At 35.7% G+C, this 24092-nt stretch overlaps 1 protein-coding gene and 1 long non-coding RNA gene across 4 annotated transcripts in view; one reads left to right on the forward strand and one right to left on the reverse strand.

Moving 5' to 3' along the window:
* Positions 1 to 24092, reverse strand: part of ntn1a (netrin 1a) — a 123069-nt gene that overhangs the window by 75835 nt on the left and 23142 nt on the right. The window lies entirely within an intron of this gene.
* Positions 64 to 21751, forward strand: LOC137490207 (uncharacterized). Of its 2 annotated transcripts, none has more exons than XR_011009589.2 (4): positions 64 to 307; positions 1922 to 2028; positions 2314 to 2447; positions 2779 to 4864. It is a non-coding gene; the product is annotated as an uncharacterized lncRNA (long non-coding RNA). The 2 variants fall into 2 exon arrangements; XR_012407940.1 differs by lacking the exon at positions 2779 to 4864 and adding an exon at positions 21044 to 21751 and having other exon boundaries at positions 235 to 307.

Consider the following 24092-nt stretch of genomic DNA (forward strand, 5'->3'; position numbering starts at 1 on the left):
TGAAAAGCACTAATTGACCCACCCACCTTCTTCCCTTAACCCAACTGCAGTGTTTTGAAAAGCATTCCACAAAAAGAAAAGTCATGTTTTACCACATTTTCAGATTTTATCACATTCTCACCCTGTTATTTAATTGTTTATTTTATTTTTTGGTTTCTGTTTTTGTCTTACCTGCTTTCTGGAATCGTTCTTCACTGAACTTGAACTCCATTGTCGTGGTCAACTCTGGTCTGCATCTCAAATCCGCCGATGTACATGGCGAGCTACCGGACTAACTGGTATCAGTTGAAAAGCTGTCCACATGCAGGTAAGTGGTGAGATGGTTAGCGAGAAATGGAACGGCATAATGCGCCGCATCGTTTATTTTAAAGACAAATTGCAGGCATATGTAAATCTGGCTTCATAATTAACAATCTCCAGAAACGTATATAGGGTTATGTTTTCAGAATGAGCCTATATTTGTTTAAAATAGCTCTAACATCCAGTGTTGTGTTCATAATTATGATTGTTTATTTATGTAGCACCATTTTCCTGCAAGACAAGAAATTTCAACTATTCAATTTTATTCTGTCTATACACCTACTTCATCCACCCAAATTGATAAAATCTCTGCTTGTGTGAAGGACATTAATGATTGGTATAACTCAAGTTCTTTGAAACTCAACATGGACAAAACTGAGATAAATTTTTTTTGGCACCCCAGCGCTAACCAGCAATATTCTGACCAGTTACCCCTGTGAGATTGCTGGCTCTCACATTAAAACGTCTACTTCTGTCAAAAATGTAGGTGTAATCTTCGACTCCACACTCTCCGTTTAGTCTTATATTAAATATGTTAATAAATCTGCATTCTTTCATTTACGTTGCATTGCCCAACTGCATCCCTTCATCAGTAGCAAGGATGCTGAGACTGTTGTCCATGCATTTGTCTCTTCACGCTTTGACTACTGTAATGCCCTTTTCATTGGTCTCCCTGCCAGCCTCATCTCCAGATTACAATGTATTCAAAACTCTGCGGCTAGAATACTCACTTATACCCAACGTTCTGCTCATATAACCACAATCTTGTACGATCTCCATTGGCTCCCAGTTGCATACCGCAGTAAATTCAAAATTCTCCTCCTCGCATTTAGATCCCTAAATGACCTAGCTCCCTCTTATCTCTGCATCATGCTTATTATGTTCCTCTGACTCTGACCTTCTTGCTGTCCCTCGGTATCGCCTCTCTTCAATGGGGGGCAGATCATTTAGTGTTATTGCACCCAAACTCTGGAATTCTCTACCACACTCACTCTGTTATGTTAATAATATCTCAGAATTCAAATCTTTACTTAAAACTCACTTATTTTCTTCATGGGTAAATCATATTAAATGTATGAATGAGTTGTTACAGCCTCTTTGGAGATACATGCCCAGGGTTACATTTTTGGGAACTGTGAAATAGGTGGTTGAGATGCAACCAAGGCTCATTCTTAAACCGTACCTCTATATGCATTTCTGGAGACCGTCAAATATGTCCCAGGAGCAATGTTTTTTTAAATTTATTTATTTGCAGTTTTTGTTTTTTACAAACCCACAATAGGCTGCTTGAGATCTCTAATTACTCTCTGGAGTGTCATTCGTGCCTGCTGTTCTCTCGTAAATCCACCAAAGGCCAATGTCGACTGACTGTTTAACTGACTCTTTGACAGACTGAATTATTGACTGATCCACTTTTCCCCTTCCCTAAACCCAACCAATAGTATTTTAAAAAGCACAGATTGACCCACCCACTTCCCTAAACCCAACCAACAATTTTAAATAGCAATTCATAAAAAGAAAAGCCCTCGTCTGATTTTTACCACGTTTTACCACATTCTCACCCTGTAATTTACATGTTTTTTTGTTTTTTTTTCTTGGCTTTCGTTTTTCGTTGGACTAGAACCCCATCATCGTAGTCAACCCCTCTCTGCATCTCAAGTTTGCCGACGTACATGGTGAGTTAACTGGACGAACTGAACAAACAGCCGGAAAGCCGTCTATACGAAGGTAAGCGGTCAGCTGGTATCATACCACCCCATAGTGTTCATTTAAAAAACGGAATTCAGCCATTTGTATCTCTAGCTACAAAATTCACGATCTCCAGAAATGTAAATAGGGCTATATTTTCAGAATGAGCCGATGTTGTCGAGATGACATCTGCTTGCATTTTTGTTTTCACATTTCACTAGAGGGCGCTGAGCACATTTTTGACAATGTCAAATACATTACTGGGCTAAGTTTACTCACCATATATTTTTACCAATTTTTTGTTTGGTTTGTCTGTTTTTTTAGGTTGGTTTAACCTGCTTTCTGGAACCATCCTCCACCAGACTCGAACCCCAGCCCACTCTGTGTCCCAAGTCTGATGCCTTACAAGACAAGCTATCGAGCAAACTGATGATGCCAGAAAAGCCCTCAGTATGAAGGTAAGTCTTCAATAGTAAAAGAAGTTGTTTGCAGCGTCATATCACCCTGTTTTACACAGAAAATGAAGCCCTTGGCACATATTCCCAATAAGCCTGTGTTGTATGTATATGAATTAGCCACTAAATCAAAAAGTTACAAAACACTGCAAAATAACATTGGAGCACCATTATCGATCTCTATTTTTTTCTTTAATTATATTTGTTGAATTTTACATTAACCACTGTACAATACTTCGTTCACTACTAAGAAGCCCCTGAAATGTAAAAATGTCCCATTCTGTGCGATTATCTTTCATGTGACTGATTATCTGCCCTTTTCTCCTTCTATTAGCCTCATTAGCTTTAACAATATGGCCAGCACATCAGGTGTGAAGACTTTAAGCCTCTTTTTTTCCATTTACACCCCCACACACATACCTCGCTCATTCACACCAGAGTGGCGGGAAGAGCAGACCTTTTGGAGCAGATGTCATTAGCGCGTGTCACCTCTGCGATTTACCGACCTTGCTCAACGTTAACAAGCGTTCACGCTGTTTTATTGGAACACAACTCTACTGCGGCGGATTTTTCAATAAAATTTATAGAGCATGAAAATGACTTGAGTTGAGCAAGGAGGGACTGCAGTGGATCAGGGAAGAGGAAGGGCTTGAAAGTCCATGGGAAGCCTGTTGGCCGATCGGAACAGATTGCCTGGAAATGACCCCGCTGTCTATCAGTCAGTGAGAGGGGGAGCACTTCAAACATGTTTCAAGGCTCAGCCCTTTCAGTGCATTGACCTGTGTAAGTGTTTTAACAGGCTGCTAATTAGTAGAAGGAGTCTCATGGGAGATATTTACCCCAAACCAAGAGGCAAAATACAAATATTGCTATGTAAACTCTGCACTATAACCAGCCTTGTCAACGTGATGGTAAGTGATGGAAAGAATACTGAAAAAGTGACACTTAAGTAAAAGTACCATAACTTGCTTAAAATGTATTGTAAGTAGAGAAAAAAATAATTGTTGTAAATATTACTCAAAATATGAGTAAAAAGTACCCCATAATGTACTCAAGAGTAGTGAGTATCATGCTGTAAAAAGCTAATGATTTCCATGTAATTTGTGCATGTGTGTAAATATAACATTCTGTCGTGCATTTAGTTATTGCCCAGCAGGCACATGACGTCATAAGACGTTAATTTTAGGTTAGATTTAGGTTGTGATGTCAGGTGACCAAAATTTATTGTCTGGCCAGTGTCTAAGGACAACATTATATTGATGTCCAACAACAACGTCAAATGGTGTTGATATTTGGTTGATTTTAGGTTGTGTAAAAAAGTGAACAAAATCCAACGTTGAGCAAACATCTTAAACCAATGTCACACTGATGTCAAATTCTGACATTTATACGTCAGGTATGGCAACCAAAATCCAACGTCTGGTAGACATCATAGTGGTAAAGTCCACACAATGTCAAGCTTTAACATTATTAGACGTTGATATTTGGTTGATTTTAGGTTGAACATTGACGTCGGCCTGAAGTTAAGTTCTGATGTCTACCCGATTTTCATGTGCAACATCCCCATGACGAAGGGTACAACATCAAAATAACGTCATGTTGACGTCTTGTGTCTGCTTGTGTTCATCTTCTCATCAGTAACATGCATCTAAACAATCACGGAGTCAATGCACTTTAATGCTCCTAGTTTACTGCAATTATAAATCGCCCATGTCTTGAGGTAGTTCATTATTATGCGGTTTACCTTCTATTTGCGATTAGACAGTAATCACAGGACTGGTTTTTGTAATCCCCATAGACAGGAAAAAATAAAGTAGTGACTGCAGACTGAAGGAAAGTAGTGGAGTAAAAGTACCAATACAGCACTAAAAATGTACTCAAGGAAGAGTAAAAGTACACATTTATAAAACTCCCTAGAAACTTACAATTTCTGAGAAAAACTACTCAATTACAGTAATTTGAGTATTTGTATTTAGTTACATTACATCACTGGTGATAGTTGAAAGTTTACTGTCTATTTATTCCTCATGTGGAGTTTGTTTCTTCTACTGAACATGAAAGAAGATATTTAAGCTGAAAACATATAACCATTAACTTCCACAATAATAAATAAAATGCTGGGAAAGTCAATAGTCACAAATGATGTGTTCAACAAAAGAAAGAAACGCATGGTTTGAAACAAGTAAAGAGCAAGGCCCAATCCCAATTCTACCCCTTAGCTCTTACACATCCCCTTACCCCTACCCCTCATTTTGCACGTTCATGTGAAAGGATAGGGGTGTCCCACACTGTAAAAAATGCAGGGTTCCACACATATCATTCATGTTGTCCCAACACAAATCTATTAAGTTAACTTAATACTTTTAACAAATTTATGTGGATTGAACATAAAAAATTAAGTTGTACCAATGAAATCTCAAGAATTGTGTTGTTTCAGCTCATTTTAATTAGGTAGTTTAAACAAGTAAAGAAAATATTTACTTAGCCAAGCGGAAGGGCTAGATAGCCTCGAAACAGAGATTTTTCAGGATCACAATGGCGTTCGTGTTTTACAATCATGTTTCAAAAAACACTTAAATGAAAACCGATAAATTTCTCTATCTATAAGCTCTTATTATAACTTCTGTGGAGGAGTCCCACAACATACTTTCATATCTGCCACTTGATGACACTCGAATATCCTGTCAGAAGAGTCTAGTGGCTGGGAACGAGTTTTTACAGTGTCTGGTATAACGGTAAAGTTATTTTTGTGTGTTTACATAGATGAATATGGCCACGGTGTAAATGCACAGTACAGTTACAAACTTATTGCCACATTATATTGTTATGATTACATGATTTATGCCTTCAGTGATTTCCTGAACATAAATACAAAAAATAACACAACTCGAATAACTATAGTAGTTGCCATCTTTGATTTCATATAAAGCAAAAGATTGCGATGACATATGATGACGTGTGCAGGTGTAGTGGTGTCCCTTTTCATAGGGCTAAATTTAGAAGTCCTTCCCCTTCACATTCTGTTTCAAGGGCCAAGGGAAAGTGGTAGAGGTACAAAAACAGAATTGGCATTGGGCCTAAATAAATGATTAGACAACTTTAATTTTTGAGGGGGCTAACTATCCCTTTAAGCCATTTGTAGCCATATAAAAATTTGCTTATTTTCTATCATGCTTTTGAAGAGTTCATTCATCTGTGTTAACTGGAAAATATTTTATTTTGATGGTTTTTCTTCATTTAATTTTCACCTTCATTTGATCAGGGTAAATCAAAGTAAAATGTTCTATTAAATGTAACGAGCATGCACTTTTTATAACTTTTACATGTTATTATTTTTTTATTTACTGTTATTTCGTTTTAACAATAGTTTTAGTTTAGTTTTATTTTGGAAACACATCTCTAGTTTAATTCTAATTCTAGTAATTCTAGTTTAACACAGAAAACAAAACATGTACAGCGTTGACCAAAGCAGAGTTTAGTGTTTGCACAGTTTACATTAACCCCAGTGCAATCCTCTTAGGGCCTACTCACACTATGCCATCCGTACCGTGCCCAGGCCTGTTTCCCGGATCGTTTGAGAAGTGTGAGTGCGCTGAATCGGGCTCAAGCACGGTTCACTTGGCCGGCCTTGACCCGGTTGGAAGAGGTGTGCCTGAGCGCGGTTCACTTGGGCTTTGGAACGGTAAACTTGTGTATGAGTGCAAAACGTGCCAAAGCCTGAAACTGAAAGCGAGACGTGACTTTTAAGGGGCTGTTTCATATGGATTTATTAATCAATCTTACTGTTCAGTGAACACAAACTGCCGTAGTTTATTAAAGACGAGAACTCATCACTGCACGACAGCTGCGCGGCTTCAGCAGACCTCCTCATTCCTGCAGCACGAGAGCTTGCAGCATGCAGCATGATTGTTTATGAGCGCCAAAAGTGGCGGATCTGTTGGGCGAAGTATTTGACGGCATATCAAACTACTAAAATGATATAACTAGAGAAATCTCCACTGTGCTGCTGAGTAAAAGAGCGCTTCTCACTGAACAGCGCAGCAGCGATGACGTAAGCATGCCGAAGCCCGTTTGTGGTGTGAGCGCGGGCCATCGGGGGAGACGGGAGGGGGGACAAGCGTGCTTTGGCAAGGTTTGAGGCAACTGTACCTAGTGTGAGTACGGCCTAAGTGATAAAAATAAAATATTTTTTTTGATCAAACCTCAAATTAATTCTTTCATTAATTTTCTTTTGGCTTAGTCCCTTTATTAACCTGAGGTCGCCACAACAGAATAAACCGCCAACTTATCCAGCATATGTTTACGCTGAAGATGCCCCTTCAGTTGCAACCCATCACTGGGAAACATTTATACACACTCATTTACACACATACATTACAGACAATCTAGCCTACCCAATTCACCTATACCACATGTTTTTGAACTTGTAGGGGAAACTGGAGCACCCAAAGAAAACCCACGCGAACACGAGGAGAACATGCAAATTCCACACAGAAATGCCAACTGATCCAGCCGTAGTTTAAAAGCAGCTACCTTCTTGCTGTGAGGCAATTGTGCTACCCACAGCGTCACCGTGCTGCCCTCAAACACCAAATCCAAAACCAAGATGAAGAATTCAGACTATCATCTTCATTTTAAATGATGTGGTTCACCATGTGATTTTTTTTCATCCTGGTATGTGCTTTTGCCACCATGTGGTACCAACACATCATTGAGCATCAACAGATAGACATTACCTATATACTACAGTTGAAGTAAGAATTATAAGCCCCCCTTTTAACTTTTTTTCTTTTTTAAATATTTCCTAAATGATGTTTAACAAAGTAAGAAAATTTTCACAGTATGTCTTATAATATGTCTTATAATGTCTTATTTGTTTTATTTCTGCTAAAATAAAAACATTTTTTATTTTTTAATAAACATTTAAAGTTCAAAATTATTAGCCACTTTAAGCTATATATTTTTTTTCCAATAGTCTACAGAACAAACCATCGTTATACAATAACTTGTCTAATTATAACCTGCTTAGTTAACCTTATTAACATACTTAAGCATTTTAATGTCAGTTTAAGCTGTACAGAAGTATCTAAAAAATATCTACTAAAATAATATTTACTGTCATCATGGCAAAGATAAAAGGTTTACTATGTTTATATATAATTCTGTAACTTTAACTGTTAAAGTTATTAGTAATCAGTTATTAGTTAAATTAAAGTTATTAGTAACTAATAAAGTAATGGCAACTTATAACCTTTTCTGATTTTAATTGCAATGCAAGAATGTGCACTTTTGTAAAGCTGCTTTTTAAGCAATAATTATTGTGAAAAGCGCTATACAAAAACACTTGAATTGAATATAATGTGTAAATATTAGTATGTTTTGACAACAGTGTAAACATAGCATTTTTCACCATAGAATTAGTGCTTATGAATTCCAAAAATTATTGTTCATTTTTTCAAATGATTATTTAAAGTACTGTTATTGGATTCGCTTAGTTTTCCATTCATTGTAAATTAATATTATTTTTTCCTTCAGTTAAAGTTTAGTTTTTTCACCAGTTTTTTTAGTCTTTGGTTTGGTTTTCATTTACTAAAATAACCACACATAAACACACCCGCCAAGGTTTAGATTAATTGCTCAGGACGGTAGAACCATATCACAGCCAGAGTACAAATAAAAAGAGACTAACTTGTCTTCCATCCATTTCCATTGTTCTCAGACGTGCTACTAAACTCGCGAGTGGGCGACAGTCCAAACCTTCATCAACAGCAGCCTGGGTTTTTTTTTTTCTCTCCGCCACATGTTCTGCACACAGTCTCTCTCAGTATGAGCGGCGAGCCGACAGGAAGCCCCCAAAACTGTAAATCTACAGCCCAGGTTACCGATTCATCCTGCTATGACATGTTTATTGTTCTTTTTCTAACCGTTGTCCTCACTCCTACGCCATTTTTTGGATGACGCCACTCTCTCCCTGCGACTCCAGAATCACTTAGCGGCTTTCTTGAAAAGTCCATTGTGGTGTAATCAGCCTTTTTCACCATGTTAAAGTCATCAGACGCACAGCATGAGCCTTCAGAATGGCTAATTGCGTGTGAAGAAAGCACCTCAATGGCCACCGGCCACATGCTTCCTCAAGAGATCTTCCACAAGACAGATGGTCAAACCAAATCACAAAGCTATTAAATCACGTTTATCACTTCTTTTCTCAGCCTAACAAGGGTAATTTTCACTAAATGATAAACAATGTGCTCTGCAACCTGCTCCAACCCTTATCAGTGCCACAGCACAATGACATACCACAATTAAATATCATTATCTGAAGTTTCCAAGGGTTTGAAACTCCAGTTAAAAAGGGAAAATTAGGAGCCTGGCAAATGCCACAGTGATCGTAATTACTTTCTTTCGGGGGAAATTAGCTTATCCAACAATAACAATGGTGAAAGTCAGAAATTTAAACATATTTCATCAGCTGGTTTGTTCTGCTTAAATGACTTCAGACAATGATTGAATTTAGTTATTGTTTCTGTACAGGTTCCATAACCATAATTACCACAATAAAATGCCCATTATACTGTCCCAGCTCCATCTGGCATCACAGTATATATGGAGGAAAACCACTTGCTCTGTTACCTTGAAATCCTTATAATAACTTACAAAGAGCTGAAAGACAGACAGAGAGAGGCACACACACACACACACACACACACACACACACACACACACACACACACACACACACACACAGACACACACACACACACACACACACACACACACACACACACACACACACACACACAAAGACAGAGAGAGAGAGAGAGAGAGAGAGAGAGAGAGAGAGAGAGAGAGAGAAAACTTTCCACCTGTTGTCAAACTTAAAAATACAAAACACATTCTGTCCACCTGCTGAGAACCATTAGCACAAGCAAACTGTGAGGCAGGTGCAGGTTTTATTGTCTGGCGAGTGGCGAATGTAAAGAGCTCTCGCTGATAACAGCAGAAGGTGCAGGCGGTGACACTGTAACTGTCATTAAATGTTAATTACTGCACCACAAGGCTTAATGAGATTTTAATGTCTCCTGAATAGACACCACTGAGGGAAAAAAGGTAGCCTTAAGCAATGCGATCTACCTAGAATGAAAGCTGTGGTGATTGCGATTCAGGAACACCAATTTTTTTTTTGACTTGCTTCGCAAAAACAAACAATCTTAGACTCAATAAACTGAATCAAGAAACGTGACTATTACTTCATTAAGTCAGACATGAGTGAGGTCAAAGGTAAACACCGATATCTCTATAGGTAAGCTGTGTTAGTCCTTTGTAATGTAGATAAGCAAGGGAGAGATGAGATAACGTCACTTCAGATTTACCGCACGGTAGATCCACAGTTAGTCTGGGATTTTTTTCAGTCTAATGTAACATCAGTGTCAAGTATAATCATTGCTGCTAACACAAGATTACAAATCATGTTCTACTCATTCTTGGGCATTATAACTTAGGAGTGTACCTGGAGTGCAAACAAGTAGTGTACATGGCTGCACAGAATGCATATTTGTAGTGTACTTTATATTTTAATTCATAAAATGCTTTAAATAGATACATGAACTCTACTTGCAAATAAAAGGCCACTTAAGTGTATTAACGAGTGGTTTTAAAACTGACTGTAATGGCTGTAAACTTTCTAATACTTAAGGGATACTGTCGAAAATGGCTGTGATTTTACCGGTAAAAAAACTGTAAAAATGCTACAGTAAAAATCCATAACTTGGTTAACAGTGTTTCCTTAATACATCTAATGTTGATAATCAATGTTTATTTCATAACTTTAATTTTATCAGTGTTACCATACTGGTGTTTAGTAGCTGTCTGAATGACACTGAGCACCTTCTATACACTGAAACACTTTTCTGCTTGTGGGAAAAGTTATTTGTGATGAGCATCGCTTCATTATGTAACTTTCTCATCACCACCTGCATATGTTAACGTGTCTATGTGTGTAAAAAAAAGATGTGTAGATGTTGGTAATTCAAAATTAATGAAATACGCTAGTTTACTGTAAAAATGAGAAGTTACTTTTACGGTTTGTACCGTAGTTTTTACGGTAAAATACTGGCAAGCGCAGCTGCTGTTTTTTTCCCGTAAATTTTAAGATTTATTTTTTACCGTGTAATGGTGCAGGATAGATAAAGTTAGGACCAAATAATCATGTTCTATGATGTTTTTAGCAGGGTGATGCATGTATTCATGCGTATTAAAATGTACAGTTTTATGATGTACAGTTGGGGATACCTTAAGGTGCCAACTCTGAGTAGCAGTTATTGTAGCTGTGCCGAAGTATGTGATCAGTGATTGAGATACATGTTTGTTGCATCCTGTTTATTTGTTAAAGTATTACTGTGTGTATTGCAAGGGGTAGTCTTTGATGTTTGAAAAGGTTTGCCATGAATAATGTCTTTTAAATGTTTTATGCCTAGATATTGATGGTTGTGTATTAAGGGTGTCTTTCTGGCTCTGTTTGAGGAGCTGAGTTATGTCACTGTTTTGAGTCACTATTTAATGAACTTGGAGTCTTAATGTATTGCATATTTGCACATTATCTAAGAGTGGGGCATGACCCCCAAATGCCTTGAGACTATTGCGCATTTGCACCTGATATGAAAGCCTTGTGATTATTGTGTTTACGTGCTACCAAAGTGGTCATTTATTTGTTAATTGTTTGATAACCCTTATGTGGGTAATTAATAAATGGATATGTAAGTCTACTTTCTTTATTTTCTTTCTAATGAACTAGGGGTAACATGACCTTGTTAATTGTTAATTGAGTGATTCACATTAAGCTGATTTTTTTTATAGTTTCTTTTGTTATAAAGAAGTAGAATTATTTTAATTACTGTTTCATCTTAAGTGTATTAACTGACATTAAATGTTGATGTATTTCAAATGTGCTAAACTGGACCTTCATCAAGACAGCTGATTTGATTAAATTCATTGATTCATTCATTTTCCTTCTGCTTGGTCCCTTTTCAGAATATGTTTTACACAGCGTTGTATTTTGTTTGGAAATGAAAATCGAGTTGACGTCAGAAACCACCGCCAAGCCGACGTCCATGTCTAATCATGTTACACCTTGATGTTGTGTGGATGCTACCACCATGACATATATCAGACACTGGATTTTGTTCACTTTCCAACACAACCTAAAATCAACCAAATATCAATATAACTTATGTAATGTAAAATAATGTTATCCTTAGACGCTGACTAGACATGGATTTTGGTCACCTGATGTCACAACCTAAATCTAACCTAATATTAATGTCTTAAGATGTTGTGTGCCTGCTGCGTTATAGATCATATCTTTTGAAGGAGCACCCAGAGAAAACACATGCAAACACAAGGAGAACATGAAAACTCCATACAGAAATGCCAACTGGCTCAGCGGGACGCGAACATGTGACCATCTTCCTCTGAGATGACAGTGCTGAGCCACTGTTATTTGTACCACTGAGCCACCATGCCGCCAATTTGATTACAAATTTATTATAGTACAGTCCATTCTTTTAGTAACATTAAAATGGCGTCAAAGAAAATATAAGACATGTAAGTAATTATTTGAGTCTAACTTAATGTAAGTGGGTCAAAGTGGGTCATGAGTTTATATTATAACGGCTGAACTTTAAACATTCATTTCTCATTTAATTGCAATTAAACTGCAGTTACATGTCTGGATCACAAGCAAAAAAAAAACATTTTGGTGTAAACAATTGTAATTTTAAATATACAGATATCAAATTGTAGTAGTGTAATGCTTTCAATAATTTAAATATTTAATTTTAAAGTTTATCATTTACATTATAAACATGTCATGAACGTATATCTTTTTCACAAGGGTCATTCACAAAGACCATTTTAATGTAAATAATAATGATAATAATAACATTAAATATTATTATTAATATTTATGATTATTATTATCATTATTATTAACAAAGATCAAAAATGATGTATGCACTTGAATTACTTGGTGTTTCTTGATGCACTAGGCTAAGCTAATAAATCTCCATAAGAGCGATATATCTTTATGTGTGTCCACTTACGGTGGCCAAGAAAAATAAGCAGAGGTGCAATTTCCGACAAACCAGTGCCATGAAAAGCTGCAAACACGGCCACTGTTACCATTCTTACTCCGCTCTTCTTTTTTAGTCCTCGCCGTGTTTGTTTTCCAGGCTCTGCGATCTCTCTGTTTCCCACCCATCACTATAGAAACCAGATACTGTATCTCAGCCAGGTCTATCCTGTGGAAACAGAGCTCACTTTCTCAGATAAATAAACGGTTACGGTGAGGCCGCAGGGAAAGAGAGATCAGAGCCGGAGCTGTGAAAAGCGTCAGACGTGGCGATTCTTATCAGATGCTTAAATTGCAGCTGTGCCCTCGATTACTAAACATCTCCACTGATCTTGACCACACCGAAAAGAGATTATCTGGGAGCATCAGCTACTGTAGAGATCATTTCCTAAAGGGATGCTGTTGGGGTTTTTTCTATTCAGATTATTTGTTTGTTTTAACATAGTCATTTGCAGTATAAACATGATTTGTTTATTATATCTAACATTTAGTATGATCTTTTTTTAAATGGTTTTACTATTTCGTTTTAATATTATGATAAAGGATAATAATATTAAATATTTTATTTAATATTTTATATTAATATTTTATATTTTAAAATATTATAGATTTTTGTTTTTGTCATTTTATTTTATATTCATTTTTACATTTAGTTTAAAAATGGGTTTAGTTCAATTTTAAATGTACACAATTTCATTAAGTTCAGTTTGGTTTAGTTTACTTTGATTAAGTTTTAAATTTAGTAATCAGTTCAGTTCAGTTTAGATTAGTTCATTTTTAAATTTAGACAATTTTAAACAGTTAAGTTCAATTGAGTAAAGTTTAGTTCAGTTTTATCTTAAATTAAGACAGTTTTACACAGTTCAATTTAGTTTTTTTCATTCTTATTTTAGTGTATTTTATTTTACTTTATTTTATTTCAGAATTAAATTTATACAGTTTTATAATGGTTATTCATTCATTCGTTTTCCTTTGGCTTAGTCCCTTTATTCATCAGGGGTCACCACAATGGAATGAACCACCAACTTATCAAGCATATGTTTTACACAGTGGATTCCCTTCCAGCTGCAACCCAGTTCTGGGAAACATCCATACACACTCATTCACACTCATATACCATGGCCAATTTAGTTTATTCAATTAACCTGTATTGTACCTTCACCTGTCTTTGGACTCTGGGGAAAACCTGAGCACCCTGAGGAAACCCATGCAAACACGGGGAGAACATGTAAACTCCACACAGAATTGCCAACTGACCAAGCCGGGACTTGAACCAGCAACCTTCTTGCTGTGAGGCGAAAGTGCTAACCACTGACCCAACTTATTTGCCTACACTGATTATGTTATTAAACACCTTTCAAAAATTGGGCTAACAGATTAAGCTTCACTTTGTAACTTGCTTTAGTTTTAGTCAATTGCTGTTGTTTTGTAGCCTAACCTTTGTGCAGCAACTGACATTTAAATTCCTGAAGCAACATTTCTTTGAAAGTAGTTATTTTGGGGTATATTTGTGGTATATTTTACCAATTTGTATTTTGGATATGAATAATACATTTGGATATATCACAGATAATGTCAGAAGGCAATTTTCAAAATTAGGTTAATCGATAGGCCCTATTCACTTTCCTTGTGAGAGTCTCTCATTAAACCAGATTTTATTTCAGAAGACAAGAGACATTTGTGCAGTCCTTTCAATTTATCCTACACTGAACCCAAAACATTGAAGTGTTTGAATCACTTTGGATTTACCATTGCAATTTACACGCAAGTCCACACTCAAAATCATCACCCAAACATATCCACCACATCCCATCTGCAGAAGTTAAAAATAATGTTTTTTGTTGTGTTGTAATCTGCTACACATATCAAACTGTACCTTACAAAAGCTGGAAGGGATTTTTAAAGCTGAGCTTACAGTTAGACATGCTCTCATGCTGCTGGACTCCCTCCAGCCTTCACACACAGGAGGAAATAAATAAAGACTGATCATCCAAAAACATGCCTTTTATCCTGAGCCAGAGCCCAGTCCATCAGACAACATGACATATGGACCCTCAGTGAATAGATCTGCAAAAGAATCACTGACACATCCTGAGATGAACTGAAGTGGGTACCCAGAGATTGGCAGCTTCTTTTTTCAAAAAAGAAAAAAAAGAGAGAGAGAGAGAGAGAGAGAGAGAGAGAGAGAGAGAGAGAGAGAGAGAGAGAGAGAGACCCATAAGGAAACTAGACTGCTCTTGCCTTCTCATAAAATAAAATAAAATATAAAATAAAATAAAATAAAATAAAATAAAAAAGATAAAATAAAATGCATTTCAGCATTAAGAAAATATATTTGCAACATTACAATACAGATGGATGAAGATCTAAAATAAATATTAATAGTTATACTATAATTAAATATTAAATAATAATAATAATAATAATAATAAAAATAAAGATTTTTCCCATGTTACATTATTTACTTAGACAACAGAAATTAAATAGTTGGGTAAATGTATTTTAAATACTTTTAAATATATTTGTAAATAATGGCTGAAAAATTGTGGAATGTTTGACTAAACATTTTTGGTATATTTTGAAATATACCAAATTTATAAATTTGAAATATAATATAATATAATATAATATAATATAATATAATATAATATAATATAATATAATATAATATAATATAATATAATATAATATAATATAAAATAATATAATATAATATAATATAATATAATATAATATAATATAATATAATATAATAGCCTATGACTTGACTACCCACTGCTCTTTTTTTAAAGCAAGCAATACATGGTGGTCTTTAAAAAAACAATAATCAGCAGCTGAGAATGACCTCTTCACAATTTCATTTCCAGCTAGAAATAGTACCTTGGAGTATCATATCATAACACAAACAGTTTTAAGTGATTTAAACCTCAATTTCCTTATCAGCAAAAAAGTACTGGTCTTGGTTTGTTTGCCTTTCCACGTTTTAATGAAAAACAATAATATACCTAAGTGGTCACGCTCGCGCAAAAGAAATCACCCCCACTTCAGATTCCTTCTCACATTTCTTCATTTTATCAAACAACATGCTGTATATTTAGAACGCTGTTGGGAAAGTTACTGTGGAAATAGAAGGCACGTTGGAAGCTTCAATGAACTATAATAAAAACTACTGGCTAAATTATACACATATAGATGAATAATAAGATTGTTTTAAATATGTTGTTACATTCGCTCAAAAAATGACATTTGCTGTTTGTTTAAACTACTTGTTTAAAAATGAGCTGAAATAACACAATTCTTGAGTCAGACTACATGATTTTAGCCCTAATTTTAACTCGCCGACAGGTTTTGAGAAATCGCAGACAAATGCCTGAAATCACAGGCTAATCTGTGCTCATTCACATGAATAACAATCACACAGTATGGACTACCAAAGACACGGTCTGAGAAAATCGCAGATGAGTCGTCGACACCCGTGAGATTTTTGACATGCTAAATATCTGGATTAAAATATCAATTAATCATGCCGTGTAAAATAGTTCTGATTGAAAATAACATGGGCGATTACCTATAGCCAATGAGAGAAAAGCATCAACTAGTATGGGTACCTGCAGGCCAGCAGGAGGATAGGGGAGAAATTAAAAGTGCTTCTTTTCAGTCTACTTGGACTAAATGGAGGAAAAACTAATGGAAATTTGGCTGGAGCACCGGTGTTTGTTTGACATGCCTGACCAACAGGGTCGAAAAAGAAATTCCAAACTCCTTTCAAAGGTCAGGTGAGCAAATAAGTACATTTTCAACCCCACTAAAGGCTTCTTTCTCATTATATAGTTAATAACAAAAGATATACTACATGACATTGCGTTGTTTCCATGTCAGTTCTTGCGTGTGTTTGGTTGTGAGAGACGTAGTTTGTGGACTGATACAAAGTGGTCGGTGATTCTTCCTATTCTAAAGTCCTGCAGTGTGAAACCCCCTGTCACCGATCCATCTTGCAGTGTAAACAAAGCAGCCACGAAACACTATATTGTCATGCAGTGTGAAAACATCTGAGACACGATTACTTTGAAAATCATGCCATCTGAACTCTGCAATAATTGTTTTATGTTCAATCCACCTAAATTTGTAAAAATGTACAAGTCAATTTAATTTCTTAAAATTAACCTTAACATTAAATAATAAATACATGAGGCCTTATTTATGTAAATATTTATGGACACAAAACGGGTACTTTTTTACAATAAGGTTCTCTCTGTTAACTACAATAGCTAACAAAAACATTAAATCATTTATTAATTTTACTTAATGTACATTTCAAAGTCAACTACTTTTTTTAATATGTTTTGGTAAACAGCAAAAAAGCTAATAAACAGCTGTTTTGTCTACTAAACTTTTAGCAAAATTAATGGTTATTCTACATAACAAATGCATAGCTTATTGGTGGTTAATGTTAGTTAAGTTGAAAATTCTTTTGTTTAAAAGAAGTACCGGTAACACTTTGGTTCAGGTCCCTTTTCTTGCTATTAACTACTGGCTTATTATCTGCATATTATTAAGATATTAACTATTCATTAGCAGTTATAAAGTATGATCTAATTCTACATCCCTAATCCTACCAAAAACCTAATCCCAACTACTACCTTTCTAACTACCAATAATTGGTTAAGCTAGTGTTATTTAATGGTTTGCTGATTTCGTGGATTGTGATCTAAACTAAAGTGTTACCAAAATAACTTGCTGTATAGAATAATTATATTAACCAGAATTTGGGTATATTTTGATGGGTCAAAGATATCCACTTAAACAGAAATTTCATTTTTATCTGTACATACAGAGAGAAGAACATAAACATGAGACATTTTTAAAGCAAGCAAGAAGCTAATTGTTTACTTTGTAAAAATGCAAATAAATCAACACTGAGATATTAATAGAATTGGCCCTTAAAAGACTCATGAAAACGAATGAATAAATGACTCAAATGCAGTATAGCATAATATGCACAGTAAGCAGAACATAATAGCTGAATGAATATTTTACAGCAGAATAAATATTTTAGAGTTATTCAGAACATGATTCATTAATTTAAATTCCAATACTACACTCCAGGATTAAACCATTTTCCTGGAATTAAAGTGTAATGATAATAAACCTTGATCAATAAAGGAAGTAAATGTGCTTATAAAAAATGGATCTGTTATTGATTTTAAATTTTCATCTTTGGTTAATGAGTTGAACGCATGCATGGGCAGAAACGAGGAAACAGTAAAATACCTCTAACTTCATTGGCTTTTACTGGTATGTTGATATTTTTTTCTATGTTAATCTGAGTATATTGAGTCAATGTGCTTGTGTATGTGAAATTTCGTGTGGTTTTCCAAGAAAAAATTCCTATATAAGAAAATTCTACATGTCTAAAAGTCTCACATCCAGATCTGCACCACATGTTGTGTATGTATAGTACAGTAAATGGCAAACTCATTACCACATCTCTGGATTTCCCCCCGTTACTTTCTCACAGCACGGTGTTCATGAAGGTCAGGGGGCAGATGCACTTTCTGACCACAACTCAGCCTTTTTTCACACACTTCTAAAATCCTGGATTAAGTGGGATCAGGTCTGGTTAACTCAGGTGACCTGGTGGACTTTCCCTCTCTCAGAAAAAAAGTAAGTAAATAAATAAATGAATTTGTGAATAATCCATGCAATCTTATGGCAATTTGTAACTTTTTAATTTAGTGGATAGTTTGTATTAACTAATTTGTACATTTTAGTACCATTTGTTCATCTCCCAGTGAAGGGTAACTTTAGGGATGGGGTTTGGCGGCACACCTCCTTTAAAAAATCTTGCCCTATACAAATTAAATCAGATGAATTCGTACGCATTTACTATTTTTCAGTATGTAATAGGGCTGGTAGATTAATCGAAAAGTAAGTGAAATTGACATTCAAAACCTATAATCGATCTAATATTCCAGGACAATTTTTTTCAACTACTTTCCCTACCGCGTGTGGACCGCGGATGCCGACGCGGACCTCTCACAAAATGTTACTACACGTCGCAACGACATATAGCACAAGCTCTGTGATTGGTCGGCTTGATAGCATTGATGAGGGTGGGTGGCGCAAAGAGGGCAAAACATAAATAAATAAACTTCTAGATCTTGATTTTAAGCCAAATCGCCCAGCCCTAGAATGTAATATAGTTTAGAGCTATAATCGGCCCATAAAAGTTAGGCCCGATAGGGTCAGAGCTCGAAAGAATTCGGCCTGAGCCCGACAAGTACATTTTGATTAACAGCTTTTTAAAAGCCCAAACCTGTTTATAGCCCGACATTATTCAAATGCAGCAGTGAATTCAAATCACTGCTGCTGCTACAGGTCAAGATGCATAGAACTGATCTGGCTGATTTTGCAAGTTTTGAGTAGGATTGTTTGTTCATCTTCCACCAGCCAAGAACATTCATTTCATTTTCCATGACAGTAGTTTCAATGTATAGAGTGACCTCGCCATCTTCCCTGTCATCTTGCTCTAGAATGACCATTGCTATTGAACAGGTGGCTGACCTTACCGCAGTCAAAGTTCTCTTTCATCATTTGGTTCATCTTCGCAGGGATGGATTTTAATGTTGTAACAAATGATTTGATTACTTTCTCATGCATCACATGACTGTTCATTTACTGCACAAGCCCAAGCCCAGCCCGACCCTGTCTAAAATGCTAGAAATTAATCACGAACCCACCTGAAACTGTTGGGTCCCATCGGGTCCTGTCAGGTTCGGGCAAAGATCTTCAGCTCTAATATAGTTACGTTTTTTTGTGAGATCCGCTTGGTTATTTATCAGGGCTCACCACAGTGAAATGAACTCGATCAATTAACCAGTGGGAAACCTTCTCTCGCTCTGCACGTTTCCTACTGCTGTTTCTGTGTACGCAATCTGTCACTCACACAGACAATCTTATGTGCTCTACAGAGACATGCCCTTTCTGCCAAAATGTGTCCGACCATATTTTCTGAATGTCCTAAAATGTCTGGGATTCCGGTTTTACTTAACCAATTATCATAATTTTTAGCAATAATGAATTTTTTATTAATTTTTATCTGATATTTATTTCTCATTTGCTGTATATTTTATTAATCTAATGATGCTAATATATTACATACTTTATACATATATATATATAATGCATAATGCTTTAGCAATACTGTAAATATCAAGCCAATAAAGCAACTTTAGAGAGAGAGAGAGAGAGAGAGAGAGAGAGCAGTCTTTACCTGTCAGTGAGTGCACATGTGATGTTTCAATCCGGCTACCACCACAAGTATATTTCAAACCTGTGGGAAGCACTGAATACATATTTTCTAATCTACTAAACTTGTTCCATAGCTCATGTGGTAAAGCACTGCACTTGCAATCAAGTCCTATGAAACCCAAGTCATAATAGAAAGTAGGAAATATAGCATGTTTGCTCAAAAACTAAACTGCTTTTGTTAATACATTATCATTTAGGTTTAGTGTATATCTGGTTTGTTATCATCATAAGTGCTAGAGCAGTAACTTTTCAGCACCCCGTCACTTGGTCATTTCATTTTTGAACTGCCACAACACAAACAACAACCTCTGAAGTAAAGCGTTTCCAGATTTGTGGTCATCTGTTTTGGATAAAACTGAACAAGCTTTTAGTACCACTAAAGCTCACTAGACATTTAACTTTGAAATTGTAGCAAAATGTATAAGAAGAAGCAAATAATAGAAATCATTCTGCAGAAATGTTGCCATGGGCACGTTTTTCCAATCAACCTTTGTTGGTATATTGTGTAACAATGAACCGAATACTCTAAAGCTTTGTCCAAAACACCAGATTCTTTCTGTAGCTGGGATTTTCTTAAATCTTATCTAAACTCACCCATCAGCCCAGTTTTAGCGTTCTGATGCCAGTACATACATTCACAGTGTCGAGTATTAATCTAAGTCAATACCCTAAAGCAATGGCTCTGTGTACAGTTGAATCTTGAACAAGCCTCTGCAGTTCCAAACCACGAACAGTTACAAATCAAAACATGGTCATGTTCAAGTACCACAGTTTGGGTAAATAAAGACAAATTCGCTTTAAATGAGGCGAGAAGAGCTCGGTTTACCTCAAACCGAGACTCGCCATCTCTCAAAAGAGGGTCAGCAGGCTTTTTGGCTTCTAACTTCTGTGCAAATGCAAATAAAGGTATCTCATTTATCAAACTTGTATAGTCCCAACGGTTATCCAGCGCTATCTCAATATTTGCCAGAGTACCTTATAAAACCTGTCATTAGTTAGTGTTCACCTTAAATCCCGTAGTATATTTACACTACTTTATCCTTCAGAAAGTAATTCATAGCTTTTCTCTGAGGTAGGGCAGAAGCTCTGCTGGGGTGTGTGAGGGGTACGGCTAGGGGGTCCGGGACAAAGTGTATAACTAAACATACGTAATTTCATACAGCCATTAATCACAGAGAGCTGGTTGCTGTGGGAACTGTTGCCTCGGGGACGATGTGCTCATGCTCACTGCTGGTGGTCCTGTCGACAGACCTACTAGACCCTTCAAGACTCAAGTGCCAGGGGTCGCACCTCAGGTGGTGCCCCAAGTACAAGAAGTAAGAAAGATCTGTTTTTCATTGATGTTGTTTCTGCACTGAGAGAAAGAAGTCTGTGGGCACACTGTACGCTGACAGCTCTGTGCTGTTCCTTTCTCTACAAGTGCTTACAAGAGTTTGCAAGCTAAATTAAAATTAAACGTAATCTATACTCTACATATAAACCAGGGTGTCCATACGCCCTCTTTCGCATCCAGACGGATTTATAAAGCTCTTAAAATGACCAGGATTTTCAGCTTTTTCCATTTATTTATTTATTTTAAGTTTAACAGATTTTTTTACTTTACTTTAAACTACTTTACATAATACTGTAATGTGAAGGTTTTAAATTCAAAATATTATTTTGGATTATTATTATTTTTTTGATTACGTTTGTTATTTTATTGTTCAGGGACAAAAGTTTAATGGAAATTGTTATTTATTTATTTTTTTGGTATTTTAGTTTAGTAACAGTTTTATGGTTGAGAACCCTTTTTTAAGTATTTATAAACCCCATATGTATTGTATTGTAACCCATATGCATTTTGTCTTCAAATAAACTTCCATACATTCCATCAAGTCCATACATTTTAATAAACATTTCAACCGATCAGAAAAAATGTCCATAATGGAAACACATTTACCAAGTCTAGTATACGTATCAAAAAAATAAAAAATAAATAAATAAATATATATATATATATATATATATATATATATATATATATATATATATATATATATATATATATATATATATATATATATATATATATATATATATATATATATATGAATATGACATGACTACTGTCATCACAGTAGTTGGGTATTATTAACTAAAAGTACTGTCTTGAGCAGCTGTGCTCCCAAGAATGGTCTCACGCCTCTCAAAGCCACTGTGCATTCATTGTGTTGTGTCTTTGTCTTCTGAGGTGCAAGTAATTTATCATATAAGAAAAAAGGCCCATCATGGCTTCTCCAACTACAGCAAAATAATTTTTTTCTTTTTTAATTTTATGCTTGTTTATCATAAAGTGATGATTTTGTTCTCTTTACTCATTTGGATCTTCAATAGTATCTGGGTGCAGACTTCCACATGCAGTCTAAGACACGCTCTTTTAATTGTTTATTGTTTAGTTGCATGTGTTACATTTATTAGGAATGGTATTCTCTGGTGGTGCTTAAACCGTAATCACAACTACTCTAAATACAGTACGGTACAACTGACACATTTTGCATTGCTCAGAGAAACATCTTGTGGCACGTCTTTTTTGTCTTTTAGGTTTTAATGTTTTCTGTGAGAAATTGCTGTTGTTGTTTTTTTTTTTTTTTTTTCAGTTTTCTCTTGGAGGTACAAATTCATCCTTTCCAATCATCCTACAATTTTTTACCTCAATTAATTTCCATTTAATCTCTTTCAAACATTGTACCAATAATGGGCTATTTGAACAGATGTGAACAGAACAGTGTTTTGTTACATTGTAATGTAATGTAATAAAAATATGGCCAGTTAAATAGACTTAGGCATTGATTTAGTTGTTCAATCGCAAACTGAGACGAAATGCCTTTTAAACATCAGAGCCGTGAGGAGCAGCAACAGCTGAGCACTGAAAATTTATAAAAAATCTGTAGGTAAATAAATTGACATATTTTAAAGACATGGCATGGAACAATGGAATTATATTCAATGCTTCATCTTTGGTGTGAGATCCAAATTACACTGTCTCTGTCAGGCTGTGCAGATAAATGATTTTAAACAAACCAGTTTTTAAACGTTGTGAGTTTATAATGTTCACCGAGAGCAACTGAGCGGATATATTCAAAATGAAAAGCCTCTGTGTATGTAACCCATTCAACCTTCACTTACTAATGTCAATAATACATCCCTTTCTCATGCACCTTTGCCCAAGCATCAGGCAAGAATAACCCCCTGCTTAAGAAACCCACTCATAAACTACAGTTCATTTCCACAACAACAATGTAGCTAAAAAAAATCTAAAAGTTTGTTATCAAAAGTTCTTCATTCAGATGCATCAAACATAAATCTTTCCAGAACAGTCAGGAAGAGCTGTGATTGAGTTGAACTTTAAAGTCCACATTTCTAGAACTGCCCAATCCAGCAAATGTCCCTTAAACAACCTTAAGATGATCAAGATGATCTTTGTATTTGAGCCTACTACAAAATTCCTTGTTCTGGATCTTGATCCAGGCTGAACTATTGCAAAGGTATCTTAGGAGGCCTCCTATCCACCACTATCAAAGGCAAGTTAAACCTCTGTTTGTCAATTTGCCAATAACTAATTACATCAGATTGTTCCCTGCAGGTGGTCAAGAAATGGTTAAAGACATATCTTTTTAGACAGAACTTGGCTATTTTAATTGCTGCTCAATCTACATTTTCCCCATTTAGCAAAAAAATAAAAAATAAAATAAAATAAACAAAAAACACTTTCATTTTTTATAATTGTGCTTCACTAAATAAGGGTGTACTCAAACTATGTACAGTTGCCTTGAACCGGGCCGAAGCATGCATTCGAGCCTGAGCTTGCTTACGTCATCGATAATGCGCTGTTAGCACTCTCGCTCAGCACAGAGGAGATTTCTTTAGTTATATCGTTTTAGTCGTTTAGGATGCAGTGACATGCTGTCAAATATTTTACCGAACAGATCAGCCACTTTTGACGCTCACAAACAATCATAAAGTCCTTGTGCTGCAGGTATTAGGAGGTTTGCTAAAGGTGCAGCTGTCATACAGAGAGGGGTTTGAGTCTTTAATAAACTACGACAGTTTGTGTTAATTGAACAGTAAGAATGATTAATAGATCCATATGAAACAGCCCCTTAAAAGTCATGTCTTGTCTTCAGTTTTGGGCTCAGGCGCGCTCTCAAGCCCAAGTAAAACATGCTCTGGCA

The sequence above is a fragment of the Danio rerio genome, chromosome 6 (genome assembly GCF_049306965.1).
Source record: "Danio rerio strain Tuebingen ecotype United States chromosome 6, GRCz12tu, whole genome shotgun sequence".
NCBI classification, from domain to species: Eukaryota; Metazoa; Chordata; class Actinopteri; order Cypriniformes; family Danionidae; genus Danio; species Danio rerio.